Here is a 6,322-nt window from a genome sequence, read left to right as displayed (position 1 = left end):
CCAAGTTAGGATTTCTATAGCTTGCAATAAGCCACCCGGCTTTTGGTGTTCTATCTTCACTTGTTGGCAATTAGGACACTGAGCTACGAATTCTGCTACGTCTTTCTTCACCCCATTCCACCAATATATAGTCTTAAGATCATGATACATTTTCGTCGCTCCGGGGTGAACGGAGTAACGGGAGCAATGAGCTTCTCTCAAAATCTGATGGCGTAGACCTGCCACATCGGGAACACATAACCTGCCTCGACATCGGAGAACTCCGTCTTCCGAAATGTCAAATGATGACCCCTCCTTCTGAGGGAGTGTATCTCTGTACTGCATTAGCATGGGATCCTCATATTGTCGCTCTTTTACTTCCGCTACTAACGATGAAACTGTTGAATTCTGAATAGTAGCTCCGCTGCTACCTGAGTCCACCACTCGAACTCCTAGGCTAGCTAACTGCTGAAGATCACGGGGCATCTCTTTCTTTTTTGGTCGTACCTCACTTAGACTTCCCATCGACCTACGGCTAAGAGCATCAGCCACAACATTTGCCTTTCCGGGGTGGTATAGGATTTCAACATCATAGTCTTTTAGCAACTCTAGCCATCGTCGTTGCCGCAAATTCAACTCTTTCTGCTTGAAGATGTACTGGAGACTCTTATGATCTGTATAAATATCCATGTGGACACCATATAAGTAATGTCTCCATATCTTTAAAGCATGGACCACCGCGGCCAATTCTAAGTCATGGGTAGGATAATTCCGCTCATGTTTCTGTAATTGTCTAGAAGCATACGCAATCACCTTACCATTTTGCATCAATACACAGCCTAGCCCGACGCCTGAAGCATCACAATAAATAACATATCCTTCCAATCCCTCTGGAAGTGTCAAGACTGGGGCTGAAGTCAGTCGGTCTTCCAACTCTTGGAAACTACGCTCGCAAGCATCTATCCATTGAAACTTAGCTGACTTCTGAGTCAACTTGGTGAGCGGTGCAGAAATAGAAGAGAAACCCTCAACAAATATTCTGTAATAACCGGATAAGCCCAAAAAGCTACGAACCTCCGTAGGGGTCGTGGGCCTTGGCCAGGTCTTCACGGCCTCAATCTTTTGGCTATCCACTCGAATACCGTCAGCTGCAACAATGTGGCCCAGAAATGCCACTGAGTTCAACCAAAACTCGCATTTGGAAAACTTCGCGAATAACTCTCGAGTTCGAAGAACTCCAAGGACAACACACAAGTGATCCGCATGCTCTGCCTCGGATCTAGAATACACTAAGATATCATCGATGAATACAATCACGAATAAATGCAGAAAAGGCCTGAATACATTGTTCATTAAGTCCATAAACACTGCCGGTGCATTAGTTAGCCCAAACGACATTACTCGGAACTCGAAATGGCCATATCTTGTTCTGAAAGCTGTCTTAGGGATATCTTTCTCCCTAACTCTTACTTGGTGATACCCGGACCTCAAATCAATCTTTGAAAACCATTTGGCACCTTGCAATTGATCAAATAAATCATCAATCCTCGGGAGGGGATATGTCACGACCCAGCCCCGTGGGCCGCGACTGGTGCCCTACTTGGGCACCCAAACGGACATACAAACTAAATCATCATTTTTAAACAGAGTTGAGAACGAATATTATCTTGCGCGATTGCGCGTACAAAACATTATATCAGAATCAGAAGAGGCAGCGGAATATACATCGCCGAACATATGCACATATATCAAAAAGCCGGCAAGGCTATCAAATATGTCAAAAGCCAACAAGGCTGTCAAATGGCACAACGGCCCAAAACGCATATACAAATGCACGCCGACAAGGCTGCCACAAACATATACAAAATGCATGCCGACGAGGCTGCCATAACGAATAGAGTCATGCAAACACATCCGTACAGAAGTAGGCACACACACCCACAAATACGTCTACAGACCTCTAAACAGACAAACTGAATCATATGGCGGGATAGGGCCCCGCCGTGCCCCTGAACAAATACATGTATACATAGCGAACGAATATATACCAAAATGTGTGCTCTGAAATGAGAAGAGCACTCCAAACAGCAGAAGAGGGTGTCCTAAATGGGTAGATCACCAAACTGTGCGTCTGTACCTGCGGGCATGAAACGCAGCCCCCCGAAGAAAGGGGGTCAGTACGAAATATGTACTGAGTATGCAAAGCAGAATATACAGAAAGCAAATCTGAGACATAAACGAAATAGAAGTACCAAACATAAGTGCAAATCCAACATATCAAAATTTGCTTACTTTCAAAAATATGTAAGTAATGCATAGGGTACAGAAGAATATGGTCGCCCACCCGACGATGGCGCCATAACACAGCATAACACCAGAAAGTTTCAAATCTCCGTATCCCCGTCACATATCACATCACAACATAACACCATACACAACATAACACCAAATATAGGTGGAACCCGACCCTCATTAGCGAGTAGCTCGGAGAACCATAACACAGCATAACTCCGGAGTATATCAAAATGCGCACGATAACAGAACCGGCCCGGGAACCGGCGAAAGATATAACAGAACGCACGAGCAGAGTCATGAGTAACCATATGCATAAAATCATTATCATAGACTCAAATATAAGTAAATGACCATACTTGAAATTCGAAATGATAATCATACCAAATTCTTTCAAAAGTCGTCCGAATTACATAAAGGAAAGTCGCGGGACCCACGGATGGGTATTGACCCGAATCGGGCCCGCCTATGGAAAATATACTCATTATATGCCATATAAACTTCTACAACAATATTGAAGCTATCCGAGCCTTTCGGTGAAAGATATGGCGTTTCGTAGTTACGGAATTCTTTAAAACAACTATTTTTGTACAAAGTTTGGAAATCAATTCTTTCAAAAACATAAAGGTTCATATTTCATCACATCATACATAAGAATGCCAAGAAATATATATAAGGATCATAACGTGCTCGGATTTCGAATTTGGAATTTCCTCGAGGCTCGTGATATAACCTATTGAAAACTAAGGCATGCCAAAAGAAAGAAGAGTTGCGCTTTACATACCTCGTACGCACTCCAAGATAGCCAATCTAAAGTAAATCCCAATCTACGCCTCGGGCTCCCCAAGGTCTACAAATATGCCAACGAATATCCAATATTAAACATAGGCACTTAAGCCATTCATTCCAAACTAACATTAAATTCTACAGAAAATTCGGCAGCATTTCCCCGAGAATTTAACTCGCTCAAAATCAACAGCAACAACCACAATAACCAACCTAGCAACTCCAATAACCAATCTGAAAGACAATATTACATTAATACTCTCTTTTTCATCATTCGACAACTTTCCAAATATTCAATTCAACGGCTTACCTTCAAGCCAACATCAACGCCTATACATTCAAATACTAACCCAAACCCATACTAACAACATTCAAGAACATTCTAAATAATTCACATAATATTTCCAACGATCTAACAATTTCTCCAAATTGGGCCAAAAACAGCCCCTAAACTATAACATAACGATGCCCGAAATTCTAACGAACACTTACAACACACCAAGCAGCCCATATACACTTCTTACGCCTTATTTCATGCCATCTTTTCAGCAAATTTCAGGGAAATACAACAGCAGCCACACGACACCACATCATCTATTCATATGCAAGTAAATCACATTATTATCTCTATAATCCTTACAACAACCCACAACAATTTTAACTCCAACTCTAACCATTAAATTCCGTCATTCTCATCACATAATCTATGATTACAACAACCAAAATATTAATTCAAATCAATCCATCAAATTTCAATTAAAAACAGCCCCTACGGCATTCAACAACATTCCAACATTCGTGCAATTCATGTTACCAAGTTACAACTATGCTTCAACATCAAGATACATAATTTCACACATACAATTTACATTTGCATATTCCCCACACGTCCAACTTCATCATCAAACACATAGAAAAATGATCAACTCTTACCTTAACAAGTTGGCTTTTTCCACTTAGCTAGAATTTGTGAAATGAACTAATACTTGTTCTTGTTGCTCCAAATGAATTCTCCACGTTATTATCACCTTCCTAAGGGCTGAAATACCTAGAAAAACTGATTTTTGGATCAACAAATTTGAGCTCCAATTTTGCTAGCCATGGTCGAATGCCATGGCTTATGCTCTCTCTCTCTCTCTAGCTTGTATATCAACGTTTCCTTCACGTATACACCATATTAAACCTTTAATCCAAATTGATAACATGAGTAGGAGGTTGAAATTACCTTTAGAAATCAGAATCTTCAAGAATCTTGTTCCTCTTTCCAGCTGCTTGCTTAACAACACAAAAAAAAACTTAAGCTACAACTTCTCTTTAACTAATATCATGTCAAGGGTCTAGGATTTAGCTTATATGATGGCTCAATTAGAAAGGGGGTTTGGGAGAGAAAATAAGGGTTTTGGATCTGATTTAGGTCGTGTGAAATGATATAGGGCAAAGTGGTGACTTATCTATTGAGTTTAATGGGCCTCATGGGCCGAAATGTGAGTGTTTGGGTCGGGTCCAAACTTGCTGCCCTGCCAGCCCAACTTGCATCGTTCATATCTCCTCATCCCGATATCATTTTGACGAGCGGTTTGTTGCATTACAAACTAGACTCGATGAACTTCATTTTAGGATTTTGAAACACCTTAAAACTCCTCATATTCAAGGAGATATGCCTCCTACAATATAGACTAAAATTGGGTCCGAAATTTTACTGAAGTTCCGATTCATTTCGTTTAACTTCTAATCCTCTTCCAACCTTATGTAACCTCTTATGCATACATATACACACTTATATACATCAATAAAAATCCATATACACATCTCGAAGGGTCCAGAGAATCACAATAACCTTAAGCATAACTAGAGAACTCACAAAGCTTTGACGAAACTCCAATCGCAAAAGTATATTCATATCTTTTGTCCATCCTCTATATCATTACTAATAATCTCAAATACTTTAAAAGGTCACTCGCATTACCTCATATACATACTCATAACGCGATTTCAAATCCTTTAGGTTACCATGTCACCTCGGGATACTTAAGGCAACCATATATATAACGATATTCTTACTAACTCGATTAACTTTCCTTGAACCTTCATAACTCATTTCTTTTTCTTGTTTTACTTCAAGTAACACGGATTATTATGGAGTGTAACAGGATACTTGTTCTTAATTGTCACTTTATTCAATTGCCGATAATCAATAAACATTCTCAAGGAGCCATCCTTCTTCCGGACGAACAATACGGGTGCTCCCCACGGGGATGAACTAGGCCGAATGAAGCCTTTTTCAAGCAAGTCTTTCAATTGCTCCTTCAACTCTTTCAACTCTGCGGGTGCCATCCTATAGGGAGGAATAGATATGGGATTAGTGTCTGGCAACACATCAATCGCAAAATCTATCTCTCGCTCGGGAGGAAGGCCTGGAAGCTCTTCCGGGAACATATCCGGAAATTCGTTCACTACCGGAACTGACTGAAGAGTCGGCAACTCAGCTTCTACATCCTGAACTCGTACTAGGTGATAAATGCACCCTTTCGTGATCATTTTCCTTGCCTTTAGATAGGAAATAAACCTACCTTTTGGTGATGCCGCATTCCCTTTCCATTCTAAGACTGGTTCTCCCGGAAACTGGAAACGAACCATCTTCATTCGGCAATCAACATTGGCATAACAAGAAGCCAACCAATCCATGCCTATAATAACGTCAAAATCTACCATCTCTAGCTCATGTAAATCAATCATGGTACGACGATCACAAATCACAATCACACAATTCCTATATACTCGGCTAGCTATTACCGATTCACCCACGGGTGCAGACACCTCAAAAGTTTGATAGACTCCGACTCAATTATAAATCGACCCGCAATATATGGAGTAACATATGATAATGTGGAGCCCGGATCAATCAAAACATATACATCATGAGAGAATACCGATAATATACCTGTGACCACATCAGGAGAAGGCTCAAGATCTTGGCGTCCAGCCAAAGCATAAATACGGCGCTGAGGACCGCTAGTACTGGGAGCTCTGCCTCTACCTCTTCCATGGCCGACTGGCGCATGTGAACCTGGCCCCGTAGGGCGTACAGATGCCGAAGATCCGGCTACCGACCCTGATGGATGGGTCCTACCTCTACCATGTACTGAGGGGCAATCCCGCATAATATGGCATGGCCGACCACATGAATAGCAAGCGTCTGAACCTGATCGGCACTGACCCCAATGCAACTTTCAACACTGAGAACATCGTGTTACGGGTGGCCTTG

At 41.5% G+C, this 6,322-nt stretch overlaps 1 long non-coding RNA gene across 2 annotated transcripts; it reads right to left on the bottom strand.

Moving 5' to 3' along the window:
• Positions 1-1,775: 1,775 nt before the first annotated feature.
• Positions 1,776-4,459, bottom strand: LOC132605054 (uncharacterized). Of its 2 annotated transcripts, XR_009568992.1 has the most exons (4): positions 4,283-4,459; positions 3,991-4,216; positions 3,056-3,121; positions 1,776-2,116 (listed from the first exon to the last, which is right to left on the bottom strand). It is a non-coding gene; the product is annotated as an uncharacterized LOC132605054 (long non-coding RNA). The 2 variants fall into 2 exon arrangements; XR_009568991.1 differs by having other exon boundaries at positions 3,991-4,459.
• Between the last annotated feature and the right edge of the window lie 1,863 nt (positions 4,460-6,322).

This window comes from Lycium barbarum, chromosome 8 (genome assembly GCF_019175385.1).
Source record: "Lycium barbarum isolate Lr01 chromosome 8, ASM1917538v2, whole genome shotgun sequence".
In the NCBI taxonomy this organism is placed as follows: domain Eukaryota; kingdom Viridiplantae; phylum Streptophyta; class Magnoliopsida; order Solanales; family Solanaceae; genus Lycium; species Lycium barbarum.
This window is presented reverse-complemented; position numbering and strand designations above follow the sequence as displayed.